Source organism: Theropithecus gelada, chromosome 9 (assembly GCF_003255815.1).
Source record: "Theropithecus gelada isolate Dixy chromosome 9, Tgel_1.0, whole genome shotgun sequence".
NCBI lineage: Eukaryota > Metazoa > Chordata > Mammalia > Primates > Cercopithecidae > Theropithecus > Theropithecus gelada.
Genome location: NC_037677.1, coordinates 93,353,573 through 93,371,530, shown reverse-complemented (window position 1 = coordinate 93,371,530; position 17,958 = coordinate 93,353,573). Strand labels below are relative to the sequence as shown.

At 36.0% G+C, this 17,958-nt stretch overlaps 1 protein-coding gene across 7 annotated transcripts in view; it reads right to left on the bottom strand.

The window, feature by feature from the left end:
* The window catches only part of LCOR (ligand dependent nuclear receptor corepressor), a 155,405-nt gene that overhangs the window by 71,303 nt on the left and 66,144 nt on the right, over window positions 1–17,958 (bottom strand). For 6 of the 7 annotated variants that reach the window (XM_025397622.1, XM_025397625.1, XM_025397629.1 and 3 more), the window contains exons 3-4: window positions 1,250–1,315; window positions 832–911 (exon numbers count right to left, since the gene is read on the bottom strand). The exons of the other annotated variant lie outside the window; for it this stretch is intronic. The gene's annotated coding sequence lies outside the window, so the exon portion shown is untranslated. The remainder of the gene's footprint in view (window positions 1–831; window positions 912–1,249; window positions 1,316–17,958) is intronic. 7 annotated transcript variants of the gene reach the window in all.

The window sequence follows — 17,958 nt, the reverse complement described above, 5'->3', positions numbered from 1 at the left end:
ATGTATAAAACAAAGCAATAAAACAACAAATACACAAAGGTTCAGTCAGTTTATATAACTGAAAATAACAGCATTAATGCGCAGATGTTATGAAGTGTCTTAAAGTAGAACCACAGTATACAAATCTACATGAATTAGCAACTGCTTGATCCAGATCTACATTACTGTTCTTTTTGTGCTAAAAATAACTCCCATTAATGAACTGCCACACATTTCATTTTCAAATAAACACAACAGTTTGAGACCTAATTAATTATTCTGCCTAGTGAACTATATAAATAAAATAATGCATGGGCCATGGGCAGTGGCTCAGGCCTGTAATTTCAGCACTTTGGGAGGCTGAGGCAGGCAGATCACTTGAGGTTAGGAGTTCAAGACCAGACTGGCCAATATGGTGTAACCCCATCTCTACTAAAAATACAAAAATTAGCCGGTGTAGTGGCAGGCACCTGTAATCCCAACTGCTTGGGAGGCTGAGGCAGGAGAATCACTTTAACCCAGGAGGCGGTGGCTGCAGTGAGCCGAGATCGTGCCATTTCACTCCAGCCTGGGCATCACAGCGAGACTCTGTCTCAAACAAACAAACAAACAAACAAAAAAATCCCACAACAACAACAAATGCATTGTAGGATATAGGTTTCTTAATAGGCTACTCAACAGGATGGAAATAATTTAAATTGCAAAACCCAGGATTACTATCAAACTCTTTCGTAAGTATAAAACCATACCTTCCTTTTTCTACAAATCCTCCAATGAAGTAATACAATGTTTTAAAAAATGAAAACTTTAAAATATTACACTAAATAAAAGTTTCACAAGCTTCTTAGTTACCTTTACTTTATCTCTTCTCAAGCAACAGAATAAACAGTTTTCATCAAAAGTCCAATCAGAAATGCTTTCAGGTTCACAGTCTGCAAAAACAGTAACAAATTAATAGTCATAAAAGAGAATTTTTCAGAAAATAAATCAGAATTAATTTCAAAAATACTGTTTAACAAAAACCTAAGTAGTTAGGCCATATTTGTCTTAAAATTTTTAACTCTTAAAATTCTTAAGTCTTAACTGCTCACTAGTTAATACATTATTCATACATATATCAACAATATCAAGTGAACACAAAAAGATGCTTACATGAATATAACTTTAATCCATATGAAACCGTGAATAAAAAGGAGACTGAGGCTTAAATCACCAAGGTATCATGTATGGCACCAGGAAGAATTTGAAATACCAAAAATATTTTGAATACCTTTAAATAAACTGAGATCTTTTAATAATGCAGGTCCAAACAGCCCTTCAAGAATACTTTCAAACCCTGAAAGGATAAAAACAAAATCCATTACCACAATAATATTCATTCCAGTATTGAATAATCTTTGCATAAAAAAAAAAGATGATGTTTTCTTCCAGTTCTCAAGGATCCTGGATTACTATTAAAGGGATGCTTAGAAAAAGAGTGTCAATGACAAATCTAAAAGGGGCATTTGCATTTCTGTCAATGATTAACATTCAACACAAATTCTGAGCACATTCAAGAACAAGACCAATGAAGGAATGAAAATCCACAGGTTCTCTAATCATTTTACAAAATCCCAAACACCTCTTTGTACAAACTCTCAGGCTCCATTTTAAAAGGTACTTTTCTCAATGAATGAGTCAAAAACTGCTTCAAATTTTTCACAACTTTCTAAAATAATCTAAATAGCATTTTTCAAAATACCAATTGAGACAACAGATTTTGAGTTAACAGTTTATGAAATCTTTACTGAGAAAAACTACATCACACAAACATAAGGTACAAGACTTTTGTAAAGAAGGTACAAGACTTAAAAGACTTTTGTAACTATTTAACACTGCCACAATAACTATGTGCTGGTTCCTTTATAAATGTAAACCCCCACTGATTACACATACAAAAAAAAAAAAACAAATATACTTGTACACAAATGTTTAAATTATTATGTCCTTCTACCAGTGTGAAAGAAGTAGAAAATGAAAAAAATCAAAAACTTTTTTTCTGGCTTGTTATCTCAAATACTGATGATCTACTGAATGATAAACAATTTGAAAATATCTTCACCATCTTGCAATTTTTTTTTTTTTTTTTTTTTTGAGACGGAGTCTCGCTCTGTTGCCCAGGCTGGAGTACAGTGGCGTGATCTCAGCTCACTGCAAGCTCCACCTCCTGTGTTCACGCCATTCTCCTGCCTCAGCCTTTTGAGTAGCTGGGACTACAGGTGCCCGCCACCGCGCCCAGCTAATTTTTTGTATTTTTAGTAGAGACAGGGTTTCACCGTGTTAGCCAGGATGGTCTCGATCTCCTGACCTCATGATCCGCCTGCCTTGGCCTCCCAAAGTGCTGGGATTCATCTTGCAATTTTTTATGGGTCAAGAAAGTAAGGAGGAAAACAAGAGCAGGAATCAGACTGTATCTTTATACAACATACCAGAAATAACACATTAAAGCAGTGGTTCCCAAAATGTGTGCCATGGACCTCACTGGGAACTCAAATGGTTATTACAAACAAGGAGTCTTATGAATCCATATGCACTCTCAGTGTGGCCTTTGGGAAGAAATTAATGTCTTGTGCATTCAGTATACATACTACTTTTCAAAAGCATAGGACTGTTACTGCAATAAAGTAAATATAAAAAGTGCTACTGAATTCCTAGTAGCTAGGGGCACTGTGTATTTTGCAACATAATCTGTCACCTAGGGGCTTGCAATTTTAATTGTTAAAAAGCACTCCCATGCTTAAAAGGTACCACTTAAATTAAAATACTACATCCTGCGGGATACATAAGGCCCCCTCACATGTATCAATTCTTTACCACAAATACAACCACAGAAAAGGATTTAGAAGGTAAGGAGGTAGAAATGATGGCCTCTGAAAATGGTATTTTGTGTATCTGGCTATAAGAAGATGGTAATGTAAGGGATTTCTTTGCCTTAGTATTAAGCCATAATTTTCAGTAATCTCTAGTTTGTGTTATTTACACTGTAATTAGAGAGCTGGTTTTTCTACACTATATGATACATCCTAGATTCCAGATTTTTCATTTATTGTTAGGGAGTAATTGTTTTCCAACTCTCTTTAATTCCCATCAAAATTATTCCAAGGACATTAACAAAATCAAACTACCCACTCAAACAAATGGGAGGTATCTATGTCTGTTTATTATTTACCTACTAAAATTAAAATATATTCCACTAAATTGCTATGGTCCCCTCTCTTCCACACTAGGGAGGAAAAAGGGTTGGGGTAGCGTTGTAGGAGTGGGTAGGTAGTGGTAAGAGAAGAGAAGAAACTGCTAGATACTGTCTATCTTGGCCCTAGAGATCGGATATTTTCAGAACGATCTGACTTAAAAAAATAAATAAATCCCACAGTCCATCTCCAATTCTTAAGCCCTCCTACCTGCCCTCCCAAAAGAAAATCTGATTTCACAAATAATAAAGTATTTCAACACCTTGCAAGCATCAAACACACACTGCAAATAGCTAAAGGAAATTATTAAGTAGGTCTTATCCTGAAGAGCAAATCTAATATTCTTTCACGTGGGTTTATATAAAATTGTAACAAATTCCAAATTTGTGGGCTGAGCATAAATTCTTGAAAAGGAAAAAAGTAAATATAGCAAGAAATAATGCCAGGAAAGAAAAATGCAAATAAAAGCTTTAGGAGATAAAAATGTTAAAAAAGAACAGAATCTGATGTAAGAAAATTGGGCAGAAGATCAATAATACTAACAAAAACTTGAGTCACAGATTAAAAAGCAATGACAAAGAAAGAACAAAAGCAAACAAAAAATCTGGTCATAAACACAAAGATTTAATCACAACTAATTTTGCTCAAAATAGCAACTGTAAACAAGTCACTCCTCTTTTGTTCATAACTGCAACAATACATTAAACCTAACAAATATTATTGATTAGATACTGTAAAGTCATATTTTGCTACCCTCTGTTCAACGGATGTTAATGCCACTCAGTTTTATTAATATTAAATATTGAATTTAGCAGTTGCATAGCAACAGGGAATGTCTGATGTGCTATGCTTGACATTAACAAAAGGCAAATAAGGGAAGAACAAATACATTCAAAATGTATACCATGATATCACAGAAGAGCCAGAAAGTTCAATAACAAAATGCCATGGAAAACTAAGTACTGAAAAAGACAGCCATGCCGTTATGTTCAATCACTAGGGCTTAAAAACTACCTTTACACATCACATATAAAGAAAAAAAATTTTTTTTTATGGAAGTTGACTACTTTTGAAAGAAGTCCTATCCAACATCACAACTAGTCTCAAGGCTGATCTCGTTTCTTCTTCACTGCAACCTGCACCATGTCTTCAGGCTATTCCTAAAACCCATGTCTTCAGGCTATTCCTAAAACACTGTTTCAATGATGCCACCACCTCTTCAAAGTTCACACTGGTTAAAGAACAAACCCCAACTTCCTAATTCAGCAATCAAAACTGCTTATAATTTGACCCTACCTACTGTCAGCTGGCTTACTTATCAGAGCTTTCCTGCTCATTCCCACAGCTCTGGTCAGGATGGTCTTCTGTTGTGTTCAGTGATCATTCCTACCTCCTAATATTTTCTCAAGCCTTTGCATCTCACCTCTGCTCAAATATAGTATCTCTCCTTCAAGAAAATCTTCAAATTGTTCAACAAATACATATTCATTTATTCAATATATACTAACTGAGAGTCTGTCATCTGCCAGGGACTCTTCAACAGGCAGTGTTGAGCTGACGTGTTACCTGCCCTCATTGATCTTTAGTTTCCAGTTCTCTCATCCTCAAAATTCTCAGATTGTTGCTTGATTTTAAATAAAAGTCAGTTGCCTAATATTTTCTCTGCTTTCTGCCATTTACAAGATACTGTCTTTTCAAGTATTTTGTAACATAAAATTTGTCACAGGCTATCTAAACCCTATGTTCTCATTTTTCTTTTATTCATTTATGTCTTATCTCCTCAAGCAGAATTGATGCTCCAGTAAGCCTAGGAAGCAATGTTTCTCTTATAGGAACAATGTTTCTCTTATAGGAAGGCTTCACATGTCTGAGTAGCTTCTGATTTAATCACACAGCTCTCAAAAACAGAAGATAAAAGACTAATATCTCCCACAAATTTCCCCCTTCAATCTAAATCACAATCCATTTCCAATGAAAAGGGGGAAAACAGGTTATAAAAAGTAAAAGAGTAGGAATATATCAAATACAAAGCTAACTAAGGTCACCAATACAGCCTGTTCTTTTGGAAAAAAATTAATAGAATGAAAAAATGGTTTCTGGGTCTTGGGAACCTCTCCTGAGATAACCAGTATAGAGACTAGTAGTTTCAGAGAGGTGTTGAAGGAAATGTAGGAATATATCAGAAAATGAGCAATTTCCACATCAAGGTCCCCTGGATCTTGTACTCAAGCTTATACTGAGCTTGCTGCTCAATCTTCAATAAAGTACAGTCATGTGCCATATAACGATGTTTTAGTCAAGGATGGACTGTATATACCACGGTAGTCCCATAAGATTATAATGGAGCTGAAAAATTCCTACTGCTTGGTGATTATAGCCACTGTAATGTTGGACTGCAATTACTTTATTCCTAAATAAATTTAGTGTAGCCTAAGTATACAGTATTTATAAGTCAACAGTAGTGTACAGCAATGTTCTAGGCCTTCGTATTCACTTACCACTTACTCACTGACTCACCCAGAGCAACTTCCAGTCCTGCACTCTCCATTCATGGTAAGTGCCCTATCCAGGTGTGACAATTTTTACTGTACCTTTTCTATGTTTAGATACACAAATACTTACCACTGTGTGACAATGATATTGTGTGACAATGGTGGTATTTCCTACAGTATTCAGTACAGTAATATGCTATACAGGTTTGTAGGCTAGCAGCAACAGGCTATACCAAACAGCACAGGTATGTAGTAGGCTATATTACCTAGGTTTGTGAAAGTATACTTCACAATGTTTGAAAAATGATGAAACTGCCTAAGGATGTATTTCTCATAATGCACCCCCATTGTTAAGCAACACATGACTGTATTATATTTTACAAAGTATCAGTTCAAAAGTGCTTGCTGGCAATAATAATTAGTGTCCTAATAAACAAAGAGGCAAATGATATTATCTGGAGTTGTTTGCTTAAAACTCAGAATGTGTGACTTGATGCCACCACCACACTGAGCTTCATACCAAGTCAATCACAAAGTGAAAGTACTGGGTTGGTACAATAGTAATTGTGGTAATAATTTTAGAGCACTAGATTATACAATCTTTTATATTCTATCCAAGGTAATTAAGGTAATCAATTCTTTTTAATTGACACTCCAACTATCTCAGTGTGTTATTAAATCAAAGACCAGATGAACTTCTATAGATAATGAACAATGACCATTCAGGCTTCTCTTCCCCTTACTACCCCTGGTGATTCATTTCATTATTAGAGAACTACATTCATTAATAATCCTTCCTCTCCTCCTGAGCACATTCTCCCAGATGATGCACTATGATGAACCCTATCTGTTGGCTCACTTACCACTCTCAGAATTACCCAGCACAAGAACTGATGACGAAACCTGGTCAGATATACCAAAGAGAAGTAGCACTTTAATCACAACTAATGGGCCCAAACTGAAACAGAATTAATGAAGACAAAAACAGTAGAACTTGAAGAAAAATTATACATACTAATTTTATTGAGGCCAGGGAGGAATAGTTTTTTTTTTTCCTTTTTTTTAAAGAGTAAAGAGCTCTGAATAAAAGAGCAGACAACAAATGCTTGGGGGAAGGAGAAAAACTACTAAAATTACCAAACAGAATTAAGTAGAAAAATACACAACAAAATAGCAATTTAGAAAATCAACTTAAGAAATGTCCTACTATCAGTCTGGACAACATGGTAAAACTCCATCTCTACAAAAAGTACAAAAAATTAGCCCAGGGTGGTGGCACACACCTGTAGTCCCAGCTACCTGGGAGGCTGACGTGGGAAGATCACTTGAGCCAAGGAGGTGGAAGATCACTTGAGCCCAGGAGATGGAAGCTGCAGTGAGCCGAGACTACGCCACTGCACTCCAGCCAGGGCAACAGAGGGAGACCACTGAAAGAAGGTGGACTGACGGACGGACAGAGGAATGGATGGAAGGAAGGAAAGACGAAATGCCCTAATATTGTATAGTAAAGTGTCAAAGACACATACATCATGATAAAAAGATTAGAGATGAGGTGGCCAGACGTGTGATATCTGTAAAACAGGATTTTTAGAACAAGAAAAGGCAAAGAATGAACATTTTAAAAATTTAAATTAAAAAAAAAAAAGTTTAAAGAAGGAAAAGGAAACAAAAACTTCCTAATGTTGATTACGGACTTGAGTCTTCTTATCTGATGGGCTCCATGAAATACTGGGGCAGCAATTGGGGGTTGGAGGGGAAACTACACATGTAGACTCTCCTGGTAAAATATCTGAATTTCAACAATAAAAATTTATAAGCTCCAAATATGGAAAATATTTCACTTAATTTTACTTAAAATAAGAGGAAAGAGATCTAGACTACCAGTCATTTCACTGGTAAATGTAAATGCTAAACATCTATGGAGAGCTGGGTATGGTATGTGGTGACACACACCTGTAGTCCCAGTTACTTGGGAAGCTTAAGTGGAAGGATTGGTTGAGTCCAGGAGTTTGACCTGGGCAACACTGGGAGACTCCATCTCTTCTTTTATTTATTTTTTTACTTTTTATATATTTTTTTGAGACAGAGTCTTGCTCTGTTACCCGGGTTGGAGTGAGGTGGTGCGATCTCGGCTCACTGCAAGCTCCGCCTCCTGGGTTTACACCATTCTCCTGCCTCGGCCTCCCGAGTAGCTGGGACTACAAGGCACCCACCACCACGCCCGGCTAATTTTCTGTATTTTTAGTGGAGAAGGGGTTTCACTGTGTTAACCAGGATGGTCTCAATCTCCTGACCTGTGATCCGCCCGCCTCGGCCTCCCAAAGTGCTGGGATTACAGGCGTGAGCCACCGTGCCCAGCGGACCCCAACTCTTAAAACAGAAAAAAGAAAGTTAAAAAAAAAAAAAAAAAAAGCCTATGAAGCAGTATTTACAAAATCCTAGAGGAAAAATGTAGACAATGTGTTGCTTATGAATATTGATAAAAGACATTTACAGATATTCTCTGATTTTGGAAGTAGAACAGCCATTCACTCTGGAGGGGGGGGGTAAGGGTTACCCAAAGTAGTTCCATTAAGAAAAATATGATTGGGAATAAAGATCTCCTGAAAAGGGAAAAGACTGTTTATATAAAAACTAATGGCAGGCTGCTATAAATACCTTGTCTTTTACTCTCTAATATGTGGTCAGTCTTCATTTTCATACTATTTTTGTTTCTTTTATTCCTTGATCAATCCTATCAGCTTTTTTAGTTTTTTTTTCTTTTAAAAACCTACTTTGATCTTCTCTATTATATCACTGATTTCATTAAATTTTGCTCTAATTTTTTTCAATTATCCATTTCTTTGGGTTTATTCTATTGTATTTTTGTCTAACTTACAAAAGATTCATTTACTTATTTTCAGGTTTCTTTTTTTAAAAAAAGAACCAAGTATAAGATGATTTAAAACAATTAAAATTTTAAGTATTGTATATTAAGAGGTAATCTGTGATAAACAAAATGTGGTATATCCATACAATGGAATAAAATTATAATATGGATGAGTAAGTCTCAAAACACATTGTGTTAGGTGAAAAAAGGACAGAAACAAAAGACCACATACTATGAGTCCATTGATATAAAATGTACTGAAAAAGTAAATCTATGGATAGAAGAAAGTACATTAGTGGTTTCCTATGGCTGAGTGAAAATGAAAAAATAATTGCAAATGGACAACACATTTTTTTTCGCATTAAAGGAAACATTCTAAAATTAGACAGTGGTGATGGTTGCATAATTCTGTGACTATAATAAAAATTGGTGAACTGTACACTTAAAATAGGTGAACTGCAAGGTATGTAAATTATGTCTCAATAAAGCTGTTTACAAAATAGGTACTTTATGCCTATTTGGTAAATATATTTGTAATGTTTTAAGAAAATCTGGCCCAGTAGAGCCAGTCTTGTAATTCTAATTTAAAATGTATACTTGAATAGCTGATTTAGACTTTATGATTTTAAGCTGAAATTTTACTAAGTTTGCATCCTGAACAAGAATACTCACAAAACTTAACAATGTTTACATTTAGAATTTTAAAATATTAGATTTACAAGATTTACTTAAGTAGCTAAGGTTTTATTAAATTAATATTTACAGAGAAAATAAATTTAATTTACACTTACAGATTTAAATGTTTTAAGAAGTTAAATTAAGATATTTCTCAAAGGTTTGTTAAAATTAGTTACAGAATAAGATCCGTATTTAGAGAGAACTATGTTTTAAGTTTATAAATTTAAATAAAGTGAACATTTAAAAGTTAAAAATCAAAGTAACTGCATTACCTTTTCTATTCACAAAGCCATCAAGGATATTATTTTTTAAATCTCACATTTAATAAGAACTAATCAAGTGTTTACATAGAGCTCAGCAGTGTGGGGATACAGGGGTTATGTTTAAAAATATGCCCTGCCATTAAGATATTTATAATTCTAGTCAAAGAGTCAAAATTAACATGCTTTTCCACCACTACGCAGATAATTATAACTCTCCAATCCTTTATTTCTTGCCCTAAGACCAAATTTCTAATTTCCTACTTCATATTATCACCAAAATCTCCTAAATACCTAAAAACGCCCACCAAATCAAAATCATTTTACTCCTTTCCTTCATCTCAATCACAGATTCCTCCTGTATTCTGTATTCCTTACCAGGAAAATGGCATCACGAACACCTTCCCCCCAAGTTATTCAGGTTAGATAGAGACTTTAGTTAGTCACAATTCCATTCTTTCCATAAATCACCAAGTATTCCGGTAATTGAGTCCTATTCATTTTACTTCAGAAAGATTCTTCCCAATCTGTTCTCTCTTTTCCATCCTTAAATTCATTCAGGTTTTCACTATTTTTTACCTTAACAATTATAATAAATGTCACTCATGTTAATAATAATGACAGTTATCATTAACTGCACCCTTATTTGGTATCAGGCAAGCACTACAGCAGGTGCTTCATGCCCATAACAAAATCTTCAGAAGAACACTGTAAAACAAGTACTATTACTACCTGGAACATGTAAACAAAACAAAACAAAACTGAAAATCAAAGCAGCCAATTCATTCTCAACTGCAAAAGCCAATACCTAGATTTAAAACCATGCCTGTGATTCTAAAGCCCAGGCTCTTTTCATTTCATCACACTACCTATTAATAACATCTCTTAATTTTTAATTTATCTTAGTATTCCCCTACACCACCATCTCTACCACCAGAATCCACCCTTCATGCTGCTGCTAAAGCATCATTCTTTCTAGGTTTTAAAAACATTGGATAGCTTTCCACTGACAACAGTGAAGATTTCAAATTTCTGGATGCCATGCATGATCATTATAGGTTCTGACCCCAAATTACCTTTTCAGTCTCTCCTACTACCATATTCTGTATACATACACTACGCTCTGGCCGTACTGATCAGTCACAATACACAGTCAGTGCTTCCATGCCATTTAAGCACAATATCGCCTCAGCCTACAGTGTTCTTCCTGAAACCCTCAATCTAATTCTAAGGTATCACCCATCTCACCCCATAAGCCCCAGGCAAAGTTAGGAAATCCTCATCAGTACTCAAGTTGTACTATTTATAAACTACACTCTTTTTTGGTATTTAATCCACTCGATTTTGAGCAAAGAATTGGAGTTTATCCATCTTTTAACATCAGCCTGTTCTTTAAACTACCATTCTCAAGTAAATGCTCAATAAATATTTGTTGGATGAATGCAAATACATTCTTTTAAATTCCTACATCATTATAATTGAGAGGTTGGAGATTTTACGAGGACTCTGTTTTGTGTGTCAGCTACGCTGAAGACTTGAAAAAACAGAAATAACAGAAGGATAATAGATATCTGACAAAAAAAAAAAAAAAAAAAGATGGCTTTCTGCTCCAGCTCAACTAGGTTCCCTGTATCTATGGACCAAAACCAGAACATAATTAAGGGCTCTCTTTGCTGGCCCACGAACAGAGGGCAGCAAACTTTTTTTGTGGAAAGCTGTAATCATAGTGAAGATAGAAATAAAATAAAACAGATAAAGTACTGAAAAACAATGGTATTAATACATTAAGGAAGGAAAAGAAAGATATACTGAGTAGTTAGAACATTATCAGAATACAGTATTTACATACATAATGCCATAAATGAGATTTAAAGGTATTAAATAAGTTACCAAAATCACAGAGGTAGTGAGTAGCTAGGTCAGATTAAGTCTTTGGAAATACAAGGACAGTTTTGTTTCATTTTTTCTAGTATATCAAACTGTCTAGGTTAACTATGCTTAGAAAGAAACTATTTAAATGCAAATCTGAGGTTGATTAGGAATGAGTCAATTACATCAGTTCACAATCCATAGGCCACAATCCCGTTGAAGACCTCCGTCATTACAAGGTCGGTAAATCCATATGAGCACTGTTTGTAAATTAAATAAAAATGTGCTTATATAGCCACTAACTACTCTTTTTTAACACATCCTGCTACAAACAGGATGTGTTAAATATTTAAATATGTTTAAATACGTATTCATTTAAAAAGCACTACTGAATCCATAATCTCTTTTTTATATCACATTTTTTTCTCAAAGATACCAAAAGTACAAATTACAGTGTGAGAGGTAAGCATTCTTTTGGGTTTTTTTGCTTCTCTCTCTCTCTGTCTCTCTCTTTCTCTTTCTCTACTTCAGTGGAAGTTTAAAGGAAGACCTCCTGTTCCTTGGGAATAATGGAGTTAACTAAGTAAAAACAAAATTATAAGCTGAATGTTTTCCTTTACTTTACCTAAAATGGAAATTTCTACAGTTGAAAGAACAGAGATAAAAACTAAACTTTGAAAGTTCTTAGGGTTGGAAAGGTGGGGATTCCTTTTCTATCCCTTCCCATCCTCTCCCTATTCTTTTGTCCATTTACTCTCTTCTTTCCAGAGTTAGCCCCAACCTAGAACTAGCATGCTTGCGGGAGCTTTATACCGTTAGGAGATGCATTTATTATCTTTGGTGTGTGGAGATCTCAATAACTCTGTATTGTTTTAAAATTACTATGGGCCGAGTGTCAAGGTTCATGTCTGTAATCCCAGCACTTTGGGAGGCCGAGGTGGGTGGATCACCTGAGGTCAGGAGTTCGAGACCAGCCTGGCCAACATGGTAAAACCCCGCCTCTATTAAAAATACAAAAATTAGCTAGGCTTCGTGGCATGTGCCTGTAGTCCCAGCTACTCAGGAGGCTGAGGCGGCAGAATCGCTTGAGCCTGCGTGGCGGAGGTTGCACTGAGCTGAGATCATGCCACTGCACTTTAGTCTGGGCAATAGACAGAGAATCTGTCTCAAAAAAAAAATGGTAATAATAATAATAAAGCTAATAAAATTACTTTGCAAGTAATTTACTGAAAAGAAATTAAAGTTACTCATATTTTCCCCCATTCCTCACAAGCGGTGAACTCTATTTGAGATAAGTATTTCAGTCTTAATACATTTCTGAATTAAAAAAGTCAATGACATAAGGTATGACTATACGGTAATAGTGAGATCCCTCCTTATCCCACACGCCTCTAAATACCAGAAATGTCAGTAACATCCATATAAGTGCTACTGTACAAAGCAGTGAAGAGAGCATTTAGAGAGCTGAGAAAAAAATTATCTAGGAGGCAAGATTTTTTTTCTTTTTAGTTTTTAGAGACAGAGTCTTTCTGTTGCCCAGGCTGGGTTGTAATGGCACAATCATAGCTCACTGTAACCTCAACTCCTGGGGTCAAGCAATCCTCCTGCCTCAGCCTCCTGAGCAGCTTGGACTACAGGCATGCATCACAACAGCTAGCTTATTTTTAATTTTTTCTTTAGAGACAGAGTCTTGCTATGTTGCCCAGGCTGGTCTCAAACTCCTGGTCTCAAGCGATCCTTCTGCCTTAGCCTCCCAAAACACTGGGATTACAGGCAAAGGAGGTAACATTTCTGAGCACTCAATGAAGTGAGGGAGCAAGCCATATGGAGACACATGTGTGTTCTAGGCAGAGTGAACGGCACTGAGGTAGTTAAGGTATGAAGTATAGTATATTGAGAATTAGTAAGAAAGCGGGCATGCTCAGCAAGGTGATTAAGATGGGCAGTACAAGATGAGGTAAGAGATTTAGAGGTATGATCATATAGCAGTGAGGAGACTGGATTTTGAATTTTAATAGAAATCCACTGAAGTTTTATATTTAGGTAGTGGTAGAGATAAAATAATCAGATACAAATTGTTTAAGATTACCAGGTAGCTGTACAGAGAACAGATTATTGGATAAAGTATTAGGAGACTATTATGACAACAGCCTTGGCAAGAGGTAGTGGTAGCAATGGAGGTAGAGGGCAGTGACTACATACAGGGTACACATCAAAGATAAAACCAACTTGCTTGATGATGTGCTGATGTGGACTGTGAGGGAAAATGACACTTAGGCTTTTGGTCTGTGAACTGAGTAAATGGTAGTCTAACTTTCTAGGATGGAGAAGACGAGCATAAATGTTTGGCAGACAGAGATTTAGTTCAGTTTTGGAGATAAGTCTGAGATGCTACTTAGAAATCAAAGTAGATCTATGAAGAAGGCAACCGAACAGGTGACTGGGAAGTTAAAAGGGAGACACTGAGATGGGGCAATATAAAATTGGCAATCAGTAAAGTACAGATAGAATTTAAAGCTTTAGAACGAGGTAAGATCATATTAAGTTAAGGAAAGGAAGGAACAGGACCAAACACTGGAGCATTCCAATGTTTAAAGATTAGAAAGAAAAAGAGACTGAAAATTAAGATCAGGTCTTTTTTACTGTTCTATCTTTACCATCTAGCAAACAACTTGATGGTAAGTACTCAAAAAATACTAGCTGATCTGAACTGTTATATATGGCAGTGTTATTAAAATAAAGACACATCTTACCCCACCCCAAATGTCATACAAGAGGACTCTGAAAGGAAACCGATTCCTTTTAATATAATCAAACACATCTAAATATATCTAATTTATATATTTTAAAAATCATTACTTTTTACCACACTTCTAATACACCATAATATATTGCAGTACAAAAGATAAACCCTCAGTCTGGCCCCAATTGAAGGATGCATTAGAAAATTTTAAACTGTACCAAAGTTTGAGTCAGCTTTCAGATTTATATACAAAATTCTTAATAGTTCTCCCCTACTCAAAAATGTTCAACGATTAGCTACTGCCTGCATAATAAAATTCAAACTGCTTGTCTGGCTTTCAAATTCTTCCAAAAGTGAATCTTTTCAACACTCCTTTTCAAGGTCCTTCAAGAACAATCTCCTTCTCGAGCAGGCCTTGATTTTCTGTGTCTTCATCCTTCTCTTCACCTTGTTCCTTCTAAAATGTACTCTCAGGCCAGATGCGGTGGCTCATGCCTGTAATCCCAGCACTTTGGGAGTCCAAGGAGGTCGGATCACGAGGTCAAGGGATCAAGACCATCCTGGCAAACATGGTGAAACCCCATCTCTACTAAAAATACAAAAATTAGCTGGGCGTGGTGGTGAGCGCCTGTAGTCCCAGCTGCTCAGGAGGCTGAGACAGGAGAATCACTTGAACCCCCAGGAGGCGGAGGTCGCAGTGAGCCAAGATCGCACCACTTCACTCCAGCCTGGGTGACAGAGCAAGACTCCATTACCAAAAAAAAAAAAAGTTATTTCAAATATCAACAGTCTTGATCCTATGTGGTCTTCCAGGCCATAGTTCGAAAGTCCTTTCCAACTGTTATCTTTCCTCCCAAATGATTCCCAGTATTTTTCACTTTATTTTTCCTTCATTTTCAACATGAATGTACGTTTTATGTATCCAACTGAATTTTACATTCACTGTTGTAGTGTAATAAAAGGAGTACTACAACTCTAGGAAGTGAGATGTAGTGGTTAAGAACGTGAATTACGAAGCCAGATCACCTGGGTTCAAATATCTGATTCTGCCTTTTAAAAGCTCTATGACCTTGGATAATTTTTTTTTTTTTTTTCCTGAGATGGAGTCTTGTTCTGTCACTCAGGCTGGAGTATAGTGGCGCGATCTTGGCTTACTGCAACCTCCACCTCCTGGGTTCAAGTGATTCTCCTGCCTCGGCCTCCCAAGTAGCTGGGACTACAGACGCCCACCACCATGCCCAGCTAATTTTTGTATTTTTAGTAGAGATGGGGTTTCACCATATTGGCCAGGCTGTTCTAGAACTCCTGACCTTGTGATCTGCCCGCATCAGCCTCCCAAAGTGCTGGGATCACAGGCATGAGCCACCGCGCCTGGCCAAACCTTGTACAATTTATTTGTCTTCTTCACACCTCACTTTCCTTGGATATAAATTTATAATGTGATTAGACAAGTATTTGTAAATTATTTAGAATAATATCTGAAAGCATATTAGAGGCATTATATTATAAAGTGTTAGGAAGGAAAGAAGGCAGATACGTTATGTTTTCAGTCTGTTAACACCTCTTTTGTTCCCTATGATTTAAAAGACTACACACAACAATAATTATAACTCTGTGATGATGGACAAAAATGCATAAAGATTTATTGGAGGGGGGAGAGGTATATAGCAGCAAAGTATTTTATATACTATTGAAACTAAGTTGTTACTAATTCAAAATAGACTGCTACAAATGAAGGTGTTAATTATAATCCCCAGGACAAACACTAAGAAAATAACTATTATGTAGTAAAAGAAATGAGAAGGGAATAAAAATGGTACACTAGAAAATATCTATGTAACACAAAAATCAGTCATGGAGGGCTTGAACAAAACTGATATAAGACAGGCAGAAAGAAATACAAAATGGCAAATGTCCCCTCTTATCAGCAATTACATTACATGTAAATGGAGTAAAGTCTCCAATTAAAAGGCATGTATGGGCAGAATGAATTTAAAAAGCATTATCCAACAATATTCTGTACACAAGACATTTGATTTAGATCTAAGAATACAAAGAGGTTGAAGGTGAAAGAAAAGAAAAAGCCCATGCAAACAGTAACCAAAAAAGAAATGGAGTGGCTATACTAGTATCAGACAAAATAGGCACTGCGATGGTCTAAATGTTGGAGTCCCCCCAAAAATTCATATGTTGAAATCCTATCACCTCCAAGGTGATAGTATTAAGAAGTGGGGCCTTTGGAAGCTGATTAGGAAAACAAGGTCAGTGCCCTCATAAATGGGATTAGTGCCCTTATAAAAGAGGCACCAAGAGATTCCTCATCCTTTTGTCATATGAGAACATAGCAAAAAGACAGTCATACATGAACCAGAAAGCGGCCCCTCACCATACCAAATCTGTTTGTGTCTTCATCTTGAACTTCCCAGCCTCCAGAACTGTGAGAAATAAATTGTTTTTTCTATAAGCCACTTACGCAGCCCAAGTGGACTAAGAAAGGCATTAAGACAAAACTACTTAAAAAGACAAAGGACATAATATAATGTTAAGAGTCAATCAATCAAGAACATTTAAGAATTAAAAAGATATATGCCCCTAACAACACAGCCCCAAATTCTATGAAGCAAAAACTGACAGACTTGAAGGAAGAAATGGTTCAACAATAATAGCTAGAGACTTCAACACCCTACTTTCAATAATGGGTAGTACAACTAAGCAAAAGATACATAAGGAAAAAGAAGACTTAAACAACATTGTTAGGCAACTAGACCTAAAAGACATATGCTGAACACTCCAACCAACAGCAGCAGAATACACATTCTTTTCAAGTGCACTGGAACATCCTTTCCAGGGTAGCACATATGTTAGACCACAAAAAAAATTTTCAGTAAATTTCAAAAGACTGAAATCACACAAAGTATCTCTTCCAACCACAATGCAATTAAGTTAGAAATCAATAACAGGAAAACTGAAAAATTTAAAAATATGTGGAAATTAAACAATACATTCTTAAATAGTTACTCAAAAAAGTAACTACAGGCTAGGTGCGGTGGCTCACGCCTGTAATCCCAGCACTGTGGGAGGCTGAGGCGGGTGGATCACCTGAGGTCAGGTGTTTGCGACTAGCTTGGCCAACATGGTAAAAATCCATCTCTACTAAAAACACAAAAATTAGTTGGGCGTGGTGGCGTGCACCTGTAATCCCAGCTACTCAGGAGGCTGAGGTAGAACTGCCTGCACTCCAGGGTGGGCGACAGAGTGAGACCTTGTCTCAAAAAAAAAAAAAAGAGTCAAGACAAAAATCAGTATCAATGAACCCAAAGTTTCTTGAAAAAAAATCAATATTGACAAACCTTTAACTAGACAGACCAAGAAAAAAGAAGAAAGAAGACTCAATTTACTAAAATCAGGAATAAAACTGGGGACATCTTTACAATTTTACAGAAATAAAAAAGATTACAAGAGAATGCAAGAGAATACTATGAACTATTGTATGCCAACAAATTAGATAATCTAGATGAATGGATAAACCTCTAGAAACTACCAAAACTGACTCAACTAAAAAACTGAAAAGACCTGTAACAAGTAAAAAGATGAAGACTGTAATAAAACTTCCAACAAAAAAAACCCCAGGACCATACGGCTTCATTGGTGAATCCTACCAAACATTTAAAGAAGAACATCAATCCTTCCTCCAATTCTTCCAAAAAAAGAGAAGAGGGGTGAATACTTTCAAACTCATTCTGTAAATCTAGTATTACTCTGATAGCAAAGACAGACATCATCATAAGAAAACTACAGACCAATCTCCCTCACAAATACAGACGCAAGAATCCTCAAC